Source organism: Leucoraja erinacea, chromosome 5, assembly GCF_028641065.1.
Source record: "Leucoraja erinacea ecotype New England chromosome 5, Leri_hhj_1, whole genome shotgun sequence".
Taxonomy (NCBI): Eukaryota; Metazoa; Chordata; class Chondrichthyes; order Rajiformes; family Rajidae; genus Leucoraja; species Leucoraja erinaceus.
In genome coordinates this window covers 14621953-14639332 of record NC_073381.1, presented here as the reverse complement: position 1 = coordinate 14639332, position 17380 = coordinate 14621953, and positions in this window count along the sequence as shown.

Genomic DNA, 17380 nt, shown 5'->3' with positions numbered 1-17380 from the left:
TTGAGTTTCGAAACAAGTAGGTCCCACTGCAGTTGTATAGGGCCCTGTAGACCGCACCTGGAATATTGCGTGCAATTTTGTCCCCTAATTTGAGGAGAGACATTATTGCTATTGAGGGAGTGCAACGTAGGTTCACCAGGTTAATTCCCGGGATGGCGGGACTGACATATGATGAAAGAATGGGTCAACTCGGCTTGTATTAGATGTGGCCCTTGTGGCTAAGGGGATCAGGGGGTATGGAGAGAAGGCAGGTACGGAATACTGAGTTGGATGATCAGCCATGATCATATTGAATGGCGGTGCAGGCTCGAAGGGCCGAATGGCCTACTCCTGCACCTAATTTCTATCTATGTTTCTATGTATTCAATGGAATTTACAAGGATGAGAGCGAATCTTATAAAAATTATATAACATTCTTCAAGGATTGGACCGGCTAGATGCAGGACAAATGTTCCCGATGTTGGGGGAGTTCAGAACCAGGCGTCACCCTAAGGGATAGGTTATTTAGGGCTGAGATGAAGAAAAACTTTTTTACCCAGAGAGTTGTGAATCTGTGGAATCTACCATAGAAGGCAGTGGAGGCCAATTCACTGGATGTTTTCAAGAGAGAGCTAGATTCAGCTCTTAGGGCTAAAGGAGTCAAGGGATATGGGTAATAAACAGGAACTGGGTACTGATTTTAGATGATCAGCCATGATCATTTTGAATGGCGGTGCTGGCTCTAAGGGTCAAGTGACCTACTCCTGCACCTACAGTATGTTTTTTTTTCTGTTTCTATTCACCAAGTACATTTCCTTGCAAGCTATTCGCCCTACATCTGCAGCAACTCTTCCTGAATTCACCACTCACCTACACCAACACTAACTTATGATAGGCAATTAATCTACCAACCCGTGTCTTTGGGATGTGGGGTGGAAACCAGAACACTGTGGGGGAAATCCACGTAAACTTCACAAAGACAGCACCTGAGGTCAGGACTGAACCCAAGCTGCTGGTGGTCAGTGGCAGCAGCTCTGCCAGCTCCACGGTGAAGACCACAAATCTGAACTTTGCTGTCCGTTAAAAAATTTATCAAGGGATCTTTTAAGCCCTGAGAAGGCACATTCGAATGATTGCCATGATGATGTTAATACTCATCTTTGGAATAATCTAGTATCACTTCTTCATGTCGTGAAGTGTCTCCAAGAGACCCTGCCAAGCTCCAGAAGATAGACACACATTTTTGGAGGAACTCAGCAGAACAGGCAGCATCTCTGGAGAAAAGAAATGGGTGACGTTTCGGGTCGAGTCCCTTCTTTAGGCTGGTTCGGGATAGGGGAAATGAAAGATATAGACGATGATGTAGAGCGATAAAGAACAATGAATAAAAGGTATGCAAAAAGGTAACGATGATAAAGGAAACGGGCCATTGTTAGCTGTCTGTTGGGGAAAACACACACATGGCTGTGGTAGCAAGTCTGGGTTAAAACGTGGTCATAGATTCGGAGAGCAGGAGGCATCACAGAGGGGGAGCAGCGAGCGAGGATGTTGCAGAACTCTCGCCGGAGAGGAGGAGGAGAACTTCTTCAAAGTAGACACAGCTTGAGGAAATTTTTCAGTGGAGCAGACGAAATGTGTAGGAGGGAACTGTTAAACACACAAGTTCAAGTTCACATTTATTGCCACATGCAAGCACCAATTAAGGTACAGTGGAATTTCACTTACCATATAACCATATAACATATAACCATATAACATATAACCATATAACAATTACAGCACGGAAACAGGCCATCTCGGCCCTACAAGTCCGTGCCGAACACTTATTTTCCCCTAGTCCCATCTACCTGCACTCAGATCATAACCCTCCATTCCTTTCCCATCCATATACCTATCCAATTTATTTTTAAATGATAAGTTCGAACCTGCCTCCACCACTTCCACTGGAAACTCATTCCACACAGCCACCACTCTCTGAGTAAAGAAGTTCCCCCTCACGTTACCCCTAAACTTCTGTCCCTTAATTCTGAAGTAACGTCCTCTTGTTTGAATTTTCCCTACTCTTAATGGGAAAAGCTTATCCACGTCAACTCTGTCTATCCCTCTCATCATTTTAAAGACCTCTATCAAGTCCCCCCTTAACCTTCTGCGCTCCAAAGAATAAAACCCTAACTTGTTCAACCTTTCTCTGTAACTTAGTTGCTGAAACCCAGGCGACATTCTAGTAAATCTCCTCTGTACTCTCTCTATTTTGTTGACATCCTTCCTATAATTAGGCGACCAAAATTGTACGCCATACTCCAGAATTGGCCTCACCAATGCCTTGTACAATATTAACATTACATCCCAACTTCTATACTCAATGCCCTGATTTATAAAGGCCAGCACACCAAAAGCTTTCTTTGCCACCCTATCTACATGAGATTCCACCTTCAGGGAACTATGCACAGTTATTCCTAGATCACTCTGTTCAACTGCATTCCTCAATTTGCTACCATTTACCATGTATGTCCTATTTTGATTTGTCCTGCCAAGATGTAGCACCTCACCATGCAGCCATACAAACAAAAGAGCACAATACACAATAGAATATAACATGAACATCCACCACAGTGGAATCAACATTCTTCACTGTGGTGGAAGGCAATAACTTTGTGAGTCCTCCTCCTTTGTTCATCCGTGGTTGGGGCCATGAACCCTCTGCAGTCGCCGCTACAGGTGGCCCGATGTACAGGCCCTCTCGTCGGGATGCTCGAAACTCCGACGTCGGGACGGACAGACACTCCGTGGCTTGGAGGTCCCGATTCGGGTGCTTCCTACCAGAGACCGGGGCTTCACGTGTTATAGGCCGCAGGCTGGCAACCAGAGCTCTTACAGTTCACACCACGCCCGCGGCTAGAAGCTTTACAGACCGCGGCTTCAGTATGTTATAGTCTGCAGGCTGGTGGTCGGTGCACTTCTTCTGGCGACCCTCAGCATAAGCTCGCCCGCTCCGCGATGGAAAGTCCATGCCGCGCCTGCTGTTGAAGCTCTGGACCCGACTCCGGGAAAGGCCGCACCAATCCAAGCTGTTAGGCCGCGAGGGAGGGTGAAATGCAACTAGAAGAAAAGTCACATTCCACCGAGGTAAGTGACTAAAAAAACAGTTTCCCCCAATTCCCGCCCCCACCCCCCCACACTAAAACACACTTAAACACACTAAAACACACTTTTAGACATACTAAAAACAAAAAAAAAGTGGAAAGGACGTACAGCTGCTTGCAAGGCTGGGGCTCACGGGGCCACCCGTCAATTTTATTTGCTACCACGTGGCTGTGGTAGCAAGTCTGGGATAAAGTTCCTTCCTACACATTCTGTCAAGCTCCAGACTGACTTAATGTTGGCAGATCCCAGTATGAAGATAATGGACTATACTTTTGGTTACAAAATACATGCACCTTTTATTTGAAGAATATTGTTTGTAAAGAAAATGGGATTCTCTTTATCTGAAAGCCTTGTGAATTGTGCTGCTGGGAGGCTAAAATATTTATGTTCGTATCGAGTTAACAATCAAATTCGCCCATCTGAAGAATTGTAAAGCAAGTGCATTACGACTGGCCCTTTTCTTTTGCCTGTTCATTTAGCAGGGCCTCGATAACATTTAAGTTCTGATAAATTAAATTTACATTATTGAAGTTGCAAAGAACTCCCATAACTGGAGTATGACTGGTAGATTTGGCGAGGAATTGAGCAGAAATCTATTCACCCAAACAGTGGTGAGAGAATGGAAGCTGTAGGGGTTTTGCATTTCCCTTTATTTTCCTTCGGGCCCAACTGCCCGAGTTATTCTCTCCCTTGTCGGAGGGTCAAACGGCCACCACTCCACTCGAGCGGTTTCCAAGAGAGAGAATACAACAAAAGGGATTCCCCTGGGTTCCAGACCTCTGAATTATGGTGGGATATGATAAAAGGTTGAATTGACCAGAGTGTGCTGATGAGAGAAAACAGAAACCAAGATGGACTCAAAGCAAGTCTAAAATTTACAGGCTTTATTGACCAATGAGAAATCGAATCTCACCAACACTACATAATACGTGGCTAAACTTATGTTTTAAACTAAGACTATGGACGAAAAACTATCGGGCACGTCGTAAAACTTACTTTACACAATTTTAACCCCCTTTTATCTTCTTAACCTCTATCCTATTTCGGGAATTTCACCAGGTCACTGGGGTACTTACAGTTGTGCTCGCGAGCTGTCCAGTAGAGCAGAAAGAGAGAGCTACAGTTGGGCTCATGAGCTGTCCAGCAGGGCAGAAAGAGAGCGAAAGATTTCTGGCTTGACTCCTGTTTTTATACCTGAGCTTACTTTGAAACCCCCAGGTGGTCCTTTGGATAAAAGGGTTATTTTGATGATACCCAGTTTCGATCTGACATGAACAATAGGCTTCCGATGATAAGGGGTTTGCTGATGTCATGATCCCTCAGCCTGATCGTTATCCCATCGCCTGGACGGGCTCCTATTGTCTCGATGGATGGGTCATCCAAGATGGTGATTGAGCTTCTGCTGGCCTGTTTACCACCGTCTGCTGAGGCTTGGTTCCTTCCTTTGTGTATATCCAAGAAAATCTCGTTATCTCCGTCTCAGCCTTTCCTGCCCACCCCAATTCGCACAGTTGTTTGATGCCCAATTCCACAGGCCAGACAGGTTTGTGGATTGGGGGTTTTTCCATTGCAGCCAGCAAATTTGTCTTTATATAATGTTCATGTCCTTATCCGAGTTCTTCCATGATTTTGGAGGATTCGCCCCAATAACTTACAAAGCTACCTCCGCAAGTTTCAGTTGAGACAAAAAGCATGTTTGCATTGAAGGGGAGGCTAGATCAACGTGTGAAAGAGGAAGGAATGGAATATGTTGATAGACACAAAATGCTGGCGTAACACAGAGGAGATAAAGAATAGGTGACGATTTGGGTCGAGACCCTTCTTCAGACTGAGAGTCAGGGAGAAGGAAACTAGAGGTGTGGGGTGGAAGATTGCAACCTTCACGTGGTCATCCCTGTTTCGACAAATGCAATCAACCCGGCGTGCACAATCAAATAAGATCAAATAGAACAAGTTGTCCTACAACTTTAGGCTGTGCATGCCATACGCAAGAAGAAGAAGAATAAGAGGTATAAAAAGGTACAGAACAAGTCAGAGCCAGCATCGACAGATCTGTTGAGAAGTATGGCCGTGTGAGGCATGAGTGGAACATGACATTGCCATTGAAGGACACAAAGTATTGCAGTAACTCAGCGGTCAGGCAGCATCTCTGGAGAACATGGATAAGTGACGTACTGGGTCAGGACCCTTCTTCAGACGCTGGCATGGATTGAGTTGGCTGTTATCAATCCACAATTTGATTCAAACGATATTCACAAATAGTTCCGAATTATGTTTTTACAGAATACATTTTATGATGCCGAAATTGAGCTTAACACAGTCCCTTAATTTTAGTAACCAATGAGAATGTGAATAAACTGGGAAAGAATGATTTTGCTGTATAATTAACAGCTGTGGCTCAGTGGGCCATGGCGTCACCTCTGAATCAATACACTGTGTCTTCACACTCGTACCAAAGACTAAGCACCGAGCAAGGTGCTTTTAAGGACAAGATGTTAATTCAAGTCTCTATCTGTTTTTTTCCTGTGGATGTAAATGATCCCACGATCCGCATTTTAAGAGAAATCTGAAGCGTTCAGGCTGGTGTGCTGGCAATGATTCTCCGTCATCCAACATTACAATTCCAATTACTGGATCATTATCATTATTCCCATTATTATGGGAAACTCACTACACACAGAATCGTACAATCTCTTACAAAAATAATTACTATAAATCCCAAAGTACTTCTTTGAAAGTTTAGCTTAGTTTAGTTTACTGCCACATGAAGTACAGTGAAAAGCTTTTTGTTGCATTCTACTCTCACCAACTTCTACAGATGCACCATAGGGTTCATTTTATCAGGGTACATCACAGCTTGGTTTGAGAACAGCTCCATCCAAGACCGCAAGAAATTGCAGCAAATTGTGGACGCAGCCCAGACCATAACACAAACCAACCTCCCTTCCATTGACACCATTTACACCTCACGCTGCCTCAGCAAGGCCAGCAACATAATTAAGGATGAGTCGCACCCTGGCCGCTCCCTCTTCCTCCCTCTCCCATCAGGCAAAAGGTATAGAAGTGTGAAAACACACACCACCAAATTTGGGGATAGTTTCTTCCCAGCTGTTATCGGGCAACTGAATCATCCCACCACAGCCAGAGAGCAGTGCTGAACTACTATCTACCTCTTTGATGACCCTTGGACTATCCTTGATTGGACTTTACTGGCTGTACCTTGAACTAAACATTATTCCCTTATCATGTATCTGTACACTGTAAATACATAGATTGTAATCATATATTGTCTTTCTGCTGGCCGGTTAGCACGCAACAAATGCTTTTCACTGTACTTCAGCACACGTGACCATAAACTAAGCTGAATCTGAAACTGCTAACCAGTCAGCAGAAAGACTATACATGATTAAGTGAATAAGTTGCATGAGTAAATGTTATACAATTTCCTGAGGCTCTGAAGGAAGTTCTTCCCTCATGTTAGCTATTCACAGCACAGTGACATAGCTGGTAGAGCTGCTGCCACACAGTGCCAGAGACCTGGGTAAGATCCTGACCTCGGGTGCTGTCTGAACGGAGTTTGCACGTTCTCCCTGTCAGAGTGTGTGTTTTTCTCTGGGTTATTTGGTTTCCTCCCACATCTGAAATACGTGCAACGTTGGTTAATTGCCCTCTGTAATTTGCCCCTTTAATGCAGGAAGTGAATGAAAAAGTGGGGATAGTGCGAACGGTTGATCGATGGTTGCATTGACACGGTGGGCCGAAGGGCCTTTTTTCATGCTGTATCTCCAAACTAAACTAAACTAATGAATGAGAATAACTATAATATATTGTAGCATCTAACGACCTTACAATCAAGGGCAGATTCTTTAATCATAGAAACATAGAAAATAGGTGCAGGTGTAGGCCATTTGGCCCTTCGAGCCTGCACCGCCATTCAATATGATCATGGCTGATCATCCAACTCAGTATCCTGTACCTGCCTTCTCTCCATACCCCCTGATCCCTTTAGCCACAAGGGCCACATCTAACTCCCTCTTAAATATAGTCAATGAACTGGCCTCAACTACCTTCTGCGGGAGAGAATTCCAGAGATTCACCACTCTCCGTGTGAAAAAAGTTTTCCTCATCTCGGTCCTAAAAGATTTCCCCCTTATCCTTAACCCCTTGTTCTGGACTTCCCCAACATCGGGAACAATCTTCCTGCATCTAGCCTGTCCAACCCCTTAAGAATTTTGTAAGTTTCTATAAGATCCCCCCTCAGGCTTCTAAATTCTAGCGAGTACAAGCCGAGTCTATCCAGTCTTTCTTCATATGAAAGTCCTGACATCCCAGGAATCAGTCTGGTGAACTTTCTCTGTACTCCCTCTATGGCAAGAATGTCTTTCCTCAGATTAGGAGACCAAAACTGTACGCAATACTCCAGGTGTGGTCTCACCAAGACCCTGTACAACTGCAGTAGAACCTCCCTGCTCCTATACTCAAATCCTTTTGCTATGAATGCTAACATACCATTCGCCTTCTTCACTGCCTGCTGCACCTGCATGCCTCCTTTTAATGACTGGTGTACCATGACACCCAGGTCTCGTTGCATCTCCCCCTTTCCTAATCGGCCACCATTCAGATAATAATCTACTTTCCTGTTTTTGCCACCAAAGTGGATAACCTCACATTTATCTACATTATACTGCATCTGCCATGCATTTTCCCACTCACCCAGCCTATCCAAGTCACCTTGCAGCCTCCTAGCATCCTCCTCACAGTTAACACTGCCCCCCAGCTTCGTGTCATCCGCAAACTTGGAGATGTTGCATTCAATTCCCTCATCCAAATCATTAATATATATCGTAAATAGCTGGGGTCCCAGCACTGAGCCTTGCGGTACCCCACTAGTCACTGCCTGCCATTGTGAAAATGACCCGTTTACTCCTACTCTTTGCTTCCTGTCTGCCAGCCAGTTCTCTATCCAGTTCAATCATAGTTCCATATAACATCGAAAGAGGCCAAATCATCGCCTGTTCCCTGAGCAATCCCATTCCCTGCTAAAATTCCTCTTCATGCTCTTCTCTCCACATTCCCATGAACTCCCCTTCCCCACCCAACAAGATATTCTACCACTTACCTGTGCACAAGGGGAAAGTTACAAAGTCAATTAACTGACCAACCCATTTGTCTGTGTGATGTGGGAGGGAATCTGAGCACCGATAGGGTAAATATGTGATCCCCCACATGGACGGGAGCTGAAGTCAGGATCAGTACATGGTGGCTGCAACTGTGAATCATCAGTTTGACTAAACACTGCTGTACTTCCCTGCTCCCCCTCCATTGGAGAACATTTGCTTTATGGATCCTTACTATAACACAATTATAGTAGACTGAAGAAGACTCTTCAGGGTATGCATCATTACTTCCTGGAGCTATTTTCACCATAAACAACAATCCTTAATGTTAGGAGACAGAGGGAGAGATTATGTTGATATTCGCTATAAGATTCAATTGAAATCCCTTGTGCAGTTTGGTCAGAAGAGGTTGTTAACCACTTAACTGGCAGCTATGCTGAAATACCCTGCTCTTTACATAGTTCTCTGACATGAGATTCTATTTAAATAATTGACGCTAATCATCATGGAAAAATTGGCAAATGGAGCTCTATTGGTTTGTAGAGAATGTTATCCCTGGAAGTGCACCATGTTACAATGTGCAGAGATGTTGTAATGGAGGGAATGGAAGAAGAGTTAACCATGTGGTGAAATGCACAGTGCCGCCAGCAGCAGAAAATACCTTGAGTTTGGTGATAATCCTGGAAAATTGAATGTTGTTGGAAGACTTGAAAGAACCTGAGATTGGAGGGGTGGGTGTGGGGGGTGGTGGTGTTGGGGGTACGTTACGATGGATCTTCTGAAAGGCCTGGATAGAGTGCATGTGGAGAGGATATTTCCACCAGTGGGGCTCCCATAGGATTTTATATTACCTTGCCTGGGAGCTGCACTTCATGTCCTTAGCTAGATAGGGCTCTTAAAGATAGGGGAGTCAGGGGATATGGGGAGTAGGCAGGAACGGGGTACTGATTGGGGATGATCAGCCATAATCACATTGAATGGCGGTGCTGGCTCGACGGGCCGAATGGCCTACTCCCACACCTATAGTCTATTGTCTATTGACCCGACTGATTGTCTTTTTAAATGTTCTACACTTATACTCGTGAAGTGCTTGCTGAAGTTTAAAAGGACGCAGTGGTGCAGCGGTAGACTTGTCACCTTACAGCGCTTGCAGCTCCGGAGACCCGGGTTCGATCCCGACTACAAGTGCTGTCTGTGCAGAGTTTGTACGTTTTCTCCCAGATCTTCGGTTTCCACCCACAATCCAAAGACTTACAGGTCTGTTGGTTAATTGGCTTGGTGTATGTGTAAAATTGTCCCGAGTGTATGTAGGATAGTGTTAATGTTCGTAGATCGCTGGTTGGCACGGACTCAGTGGGTCAAAGGGCCTGTTTCCGCGCTGTATCTCTAAACTAAACTAAACTAAAGGATGAGTGGGGATCTCATTGAAACTTACCGAATAGTGAAAGGCCTGGATAGAGTACACGTGGAGTGGATGTTTCCACTAGTCAAGAGTCTAGGACCAAAGGCCATAGCCTCAGAACAAAAGGAAAGGAGGAGGAATTTCTTTAGCCAGGGGGTGGTGAATCTGTGGAATTCAGATATGAGTGGGGGGGGGAGGATAAAACAACAGATATTTTTAAGGGGCGGTTTGAAAGATCCTTGATTAGTATGGGTGTTAGGGGTTATGGGGCGAAGGCAGGTGAATGGGGTTGAGAGGGAAAGATAGATCAGCGATGATTGGAGTAGACTTGATGGGCCAAATGGCCTAATTCTGCTCCTTTGAATGGAGTATAGTGTGCAGTTTTGGTCCCCTAATTTGAGGAAGGACATTCTTGCTATTGTGGGAATGCAGCGTAGGTTCACATGGTTAATTCCCGGGATGGCGGGTCTGTCATTTGATTCAGATTCAATTTTTTTTTTTCAATTTTAATTGTCATTGTCAGTGTACAGTGTACAGTACAGTGTACAGTACAGTGTACAGTACAGAGACAACGAAATGCATTTGCTGAGAGAATGGAGCGGCTGGACTTGTACACTATGGAATTTAGAAGGATGAGAGGGGTTCTTATTGAAACATAAAAGGTTATTAAGGGTTTGGACACGCTAGAGGCAGGAAACATGTTCCCGATGTTGGGGGAGTCCAGAACCAGGGGCACAGTTTAAAAATGAGGGGTAAGGCATTTAGAACAGAGATGAGGAAACACTCCTGGTCTCCTGAACAGGAGTTTAATGTAAGGTAGGTAAAAGTGCTGGAGAAACTCAGTGGGTGCAGCAGCATCTATGGAGCGAAGGAAATAGGCAACGTTTTGGGCCGAAACCCTTCTTCAGATGTATATGAGATGGGGCTGTTTCTGAAGAGGATGTCCTCAAACAATCTCATCTTGAGAAAGCTGGTCTAGGCTTCATCCAAAGATCACCACACTCGTCCCATTGACAGCAATGCCGAGGGTGTCTGTAAGCTTGAATCCCTCTGAATGTGTAAATTATGTAAGTACAAAGGGGGAATTCAAAGATTTCCAAAAATGGCAGAAAACCTCGAGGTTCTATATGCAATACAATACAATACAATGTCGTTTATTGTCATTTGAATCTCAAATGAAGTTCAAACGAAATTTGGTTTCTATATCAGTGAACTATTCCTGTACTTTATGTAAGACGTGCTTATGTATCATGATACTTGTACAGACTTGTATACAAAAATGCATTTCACTGTACCTCGGTACACGTGACAATAATATACCATTGAACCATTCAACACCAATCTTCCCACAGTGTGGTGATCCAACAGAAAAGCCCTGGCCACAGAATCGCTCTTCTGAAATGACAGCACATAATTTCTCTCGTCGTCTGAAGCAAAAAAATCATGACAGGAATAATCTGGACTACAGAGCTTTGCTGAAAGTGGACATTACCCCTGAACATCCCGGTAACATTGAATTCACGGCTGAAACATCAGGGTCTTATTTTTGCCCCTTGACCCTATTCATTGTTATGGATCAGGGTGGTATGTGTTTCTGGGCACAATGAGGACTGTCATTTTGGATGGAAGTTTAATGATAAACTAACCATTCAGGAGATTAGGGAGAGATTCAACATCAGGATAGCCATGGGCATATCAGTCATCTCTTGCAACAATGAATGGTGTATATAGCAATGTTACAAAATTTTGAGATTTTAAAAATCAAGTCTGCAATTTATCCCATCAGATAAAGCATAACAATAAGTTTAATTTGACACCAAATTCACTTTCATATCTCAAGTATTAAAAAAGTTATGGCCATTTTCATACTCGGAAATTAGCATCTTGTTCCCTATTGATTTTCAATGGACATTACAAAAAAGCTGTGATCTTGGATAGTCAAAAGCCCATTTCTTAAGGAAAGATTAACATTTTTAAATAGCCTAAGTGTCCAAATAATATTCACAAATAATTCACAATATAACATGATTTTTATATCTAATTTACATTAATTTATAGGCCAAATGGAAGGAATTTAGTGTTCAATTGCTGTAAATAAATGCCCATTTATATCGGCTTTCTAGTGGGTTCATGTGAACGTGCTGGTTTAGAACGTTGACATCGCACTGGATTTGTGCCCTCAAATGCCGAGAAAAATACTGCGGGATATAAAAAGCCCAAAATGAACTACTCGCTATAGATAACTTGATATATAGGGTTATATATATGCCCCATTTAATGTAAAAATAAGGTACATACCTCTAATTGTTTGCTTTATAAAACCCTGGGGCTGCGAGAGGTTGCGGAATGAGACAGTAATTTTAAAACTATTATAACTATATTATCGAGGCCTATAAAACTAATACCTTTTGCGACCGGGTCTTGCAGCGATTTTTCGTTAATGATTTACTAGGCTGAACATCTGCGATTAGAACAGCCTAGTAAAAATCACGTTTTAAACCCGCCCCCTCCAAACAGCGCCAAAATCGCGGACATGGCTGTGGGCAGATTCCCAATGACGATTCAGGTAGGTTTTGTAACATACCTAGTGTATAGAGGAAATTCTGCCCAGAATATATGGGCTTGAGAACATGAAAAAGTTTCAAGAAGATGTCGCCAAGTTGCTGAAGTGGGCTGGGTTTAAGGAAGTAGACCAGGATTAAGTGGAGGATGTGTACATTCAAGAGTTCATTAATGAGGATCTGTTAGACTTTGAACCAGAGCCGCTAGATTAAGAGTTGAATGGGGTGGTACGGTGGCGCAAAGGTAGAGTTACTGCCTTACAGTGCCAGAGACCTGGGTTTGATCCTGACTGCAGGTGTTGTTTGAATGGAGTTTGTATGTTGCCCTTGTTTCTTCAGGTGCTCCGGTTTCCTCCCACATTCCTAAGTCGTGCAGGTTTGTAGGCTAATTGGCATCAGTAAAAAATGTACAATGTCACCTGCACTATCAAAGCAGCTCTTTCAGGTTTCAGGGTCGTCATGCCACATCGAGAAAGTGAAATCCATCATTAGTGTTTGATATTTGATGGAAAATACCGCTCTAGGCTGGAAGGAGCTTTATCAGATGAAGGAGAGGACTGATGTCTATTGACATCTTCCTTAGGCCTCATTCATCAGCCATCCAGGAATAACCTTTGCCATAAATATCACCACATCCAGGAAATTCAGACTCACCATCACCACCATGAAGTAGGGCCAGGAGTTACCAGGCAACTGAACCATCCTTCTGCAACCAGAGAGCAGTCCTGAACTACTATCTACCTCATCAGGGACCCTCAGACTATCCTTGATCGGAATTTACTAGCTTGACCTTGCACTAAACGTTATTCCCTTAACGTGTATTCGTACACTGTGAATGGCCCGATTGTAATCATGTATAGTCTCCCCAGTGTCTGGTAAGAGTGCAACAAATGCTTTTCACTGTATCTTGGAACATGTGACAATAAATTAAACTGAGTGGGCCACTCAGCCCCTCGTGCTTGCCCACTCATTCAATAAGAACGTGATTGATCTGAATGTTATCTCAGCTTTGAATTAAGGGACAGAAGTTTAGGGGTAATATGAGGGGGAACTTCTTTACTCAGAGAGTGGTAGCGGTGTGGAATGAGCTTCCAGTGGAAGTGGTGGAGGCAGGTTCATTGGTATCATTTAAAAATAAATTGGATAGGCATATGGATGAGAAGGGAATGGAGGGTTATGGTATGAGTGCAGGCAGGTGGGACTAAGGGAAAAAAAAGTTGTTCGGCACGGACTTGTAGGGCCAAGATGGCCTGTTTCCGTGCTGTAATTGTTATATGGTTATATGTTATATGAATTCCTGACTACTTGCAGTAATCGTTCGCCTCTTGCCCACCAAAAACTACCTAAAAGGAGTTTCTGCTTCCACCAGCCTGTGAGGAAGACAGGTCTGAAGATTTGTCGCCCTCGCAGAAAAAATATTTAATCTCATCTTTGTATTCAGTGCGTGAGCCATTTTCTAGTTCCTGGTTCTACGACAGCAGGATGAGTCCAACCGGTCAGAACCTCGTCAATGTCTTGCATGTTTCACTTGGTAGTTTCCCCAAAAGGACACCGTATGTACACTCTTTGTGTTTTTATAATCTTACTTGAAGATTTGAATGTTAATAAAATGACTTATTATTTCAGTTGCCATGTTGATATAATTTAGGTGTTTAGATATATTTGACTCAGTTTAGAGTCCCAGATTCTTAGACTCATACAACATGTCAACAGGCCGTTCGGCTCAACTCGTCCAAGCCGACCAAGATGCCTCATACACCCTAGTCCAAACTGCATGCACTTGGCCTATATTCCTCTAAATCTTTTCTATCCATGTAACTGTCCGAATGTTCTTTAAATCTTTTAGTATCTGCCTCAACAACCTCATCTGACAGTTCATGCCATATATACACACCACCTTTTGTGTGAAAAGGTTGACTCTCAGGTTACTTTTCAGACTTTCCCATTTCATCTTATACCTATGCCCTCTATTTCTTGATTTCACTACTGTGGGTAAAGGACTCATGGGCCTGTCCCACATAGGTGACTTTTTAGGCGACTGCGCAGTCGCCACATGGTCGCCACATGTTTGCGGGTGTTTGCCGGGGAGTCGCCTTCATGGTCGTGAGGAGTTCCCACATTCTGGGAACTAGTCGCGGCCTCACTATGGTCGCCGTTAAATTTTCAACATGTTGAAAAATTAGCGGCGACCAGAATGAAGCCGCCATGGAGAGTAGCGAGAATTCTCGTGCCGTAAGTGGGTCAACAGGAGGTCCTAGTGGGTTGCCAGGAGTTTGAAGGTTCTCTTAGGTTCTTGTAGGTTGTAGCCGGTGCTGACTGGTGAATTTCATTGGCTCATTGGGGAAAAAAAAACTTAAGCAGCAGTTTTCAGAATCAAGGATAACCGACCGGTAATGTTAAATATCGGCCGAGCTTCACAGCCGTGTATCTCTGGCTTCTTAAAAGTTGTCTCCACTCCTTCTCCCCCCTTGTCCCTCCTCTCCCCCACTGTACCCACCTCTTTTAAAGGACTTACCGTACACTGTGCTTTAGCCGTCTTAATTACAGCGCCAACCTTCCTGTTCATCGTGGTGTGTGTCTGTATCACCTTGGCTTTGCACCGTGTGAATTTCACTCAGTCAGTGCTCCCCCTGCTTGCCCTGTCCAGTTGCCGGCAGTCGCCTGAAAAATCGCCTAAGTGGGACAGGCCCGTCATCAGGGTAAGGGAATCAAGCTTCTTGAGTTGAGGACTGTATCCTGAGATTTCGCTGTGAAAGACAATTTAAATTTATACATTTTTGCTTCTCGAATAATTTTCTTGGAACTTAACCCATTCATAAAGTGAGGAATTCCTGTACACCATCACACAGTTAAACTATATTGTGATCAATTATCATTCGATTGTGAGCAGTTATTACTATACTTTAGTCTACATATCAACTTACTGTTAGTAATTATATTACAGTTTTTGTACTGCGGTTGTATATTAGATAGATCTTACAGTTATCACAATATCAATGTGGCTAAATATAACTGCCAGTTGTCACGATTTTACAGTTATTGCTATGCAGCAGTCTGTTTGCATCACATTACAGTCAATTTCCACCAAATATAGTCCTATCACCATTTTACATTCATGACTATACTGTCGTCAGTTATTACTACTGATGGTTATCATTCTATTGGCAATTTATTATTGTATTGCAGTCATCATTCAATTGCAGTTACTTCTGTATTATCGTTTCAGTATAATACAGTTCTCATTATATTAAAATCATTACATTGTTGTTGTGATATTTAGTCATATTGCAATATTAAAGCTAAGGCTATATTATTTTTATCACTACACAACTATTATTACTACATTGCAGTTACCTATAAATAATTAGTGTATTGTATTAGATATTTATATCCTGTTGCCACTATTATCGTTATCACAATGCAACCTTGTTAAGTAAGTAAGTAAGTAAGTTTATTGGCCAAGTATTCACATACAGGGAATTTGTCTTGGTGCTCCGCCCACAAATAACAACATGACATACAGTGACAGTTGCGAATGACTCAGAAAACACTAAACATTAATAATAATAAAACATTAAGGATAAAAGCACGTGAACCAACAAAATACCAGATCAAAGAGGGGGCTACAGATTTTTGGTTGTTGAGTAGAGCAACTACTCGTGGATAAAAACTGTTTTTATGTCTGGCTGTGGCAGCTTTGACAGTCCGGAGTCGCCTTCCAGAGGGAAGTGATTCAAAGAGTTTGTGGCCAGGGTGAGAGGGGTCAGAGATGATCTTAGTATTTAGAGTTAACAATATAGTGCAGATTATTTTCATCATGGTATAGTCAACATTACATTATGGTGCATGAAAAAAAGACAAATGGCCATAATCAATGCCATTAGAACATCAATAATCAGCCATGTCCACTTTGTAGTTTGCAGCCTTTCTCTGAAATCCAATATAATTAATTGCAGAGGCTCACCATGTAAATGTGTGTGATAGTGCCTTGAAAATTAATGGGATTGATTTTTGGCAGAAATTATTTCACATTATAAATGTTGTGAGAAGCAAGCGACTTATTGCCCCATAACTGCCAACATAATGATGCATTCTCTTTTAAAAAAAAAGGAATAATGTCCCTAAACTAAAGCACCAGGTTGCTATGAAAAATACATTAAGGATTTCAAACTGTAACTGTAAGGAACGATGTGTAAAGGTTTGTAGCACGTATCAAGAACATCATTCTCATATATCAAAGAAACCACAACCAAAAATGTCAGACCTGAACCTAAGTGTTCCACATCCCCTGTGCATTGTTTAAAGTGCTGAAAAGCCACTCAGATCAATGTCTAAACTCTATCGGAAATAACACAAGCACTTAATTCATCATAATTCCACTGAGATGCTTTTATTATATATGATTGACTACTGAGAGGAACTCTTCAAAAGATCTTTTTGCTGTTTATACCTTTCCCCAAGCCAGTTATATATTCAGAGTTCGGAAACAGATACCTGTTCATACTTGGATGCAGTGGCCATGAAACTGAGGTTCACATCCTAATTAATATAGATAGATAGATATAGATATGCCATTTATTGTCACTATACATGTACAATGAGATTAAAAGCAGCTCGTACTCAGTGCATACATATAATTTAGTTCAAAAAACAAGAAACAGAAAACAAAAACAAAAGGGAGAAGGGGGGGATAGGTGCACAATTCTGCGGCGCTATATACATATCTATAAAGGCAAAATGGTGAAGGATGAATAGGTAGTATTCTTAGGCAGATGTTTAAAGATTATATTAAATATTAAAAATGTTTTAAAAAAATATTAAAAATTACAGTTACAATACACATTACAGTTCCAAATTTCAGTACGTGGATAGAATAGATGGAAGTCCGGGTGTTGGGCTGTGAAGTCAGTGCATGTGTGAATTAAGAGTAGTTATGACTTTCGGAAAACAACTATTCCTGAGTCTATTTGTCCTAGATTTGATGCACCTATAGCGCCTTCCAGAGGGCAGCAGGTCGAACAGTCCAAACGCAGGATGGGAGCTGTCCTTGATGATATTCTTTGCCCTGCTAAGGCAGCGGGAGGTGTAGATGTCCATCAGGGAGGGGAGAGGGCAACCAATGATCTTCTGTGCTGTCCTAGTTACCCTCTGAAGCCTCTCCCTGTCTGCCATGGTGC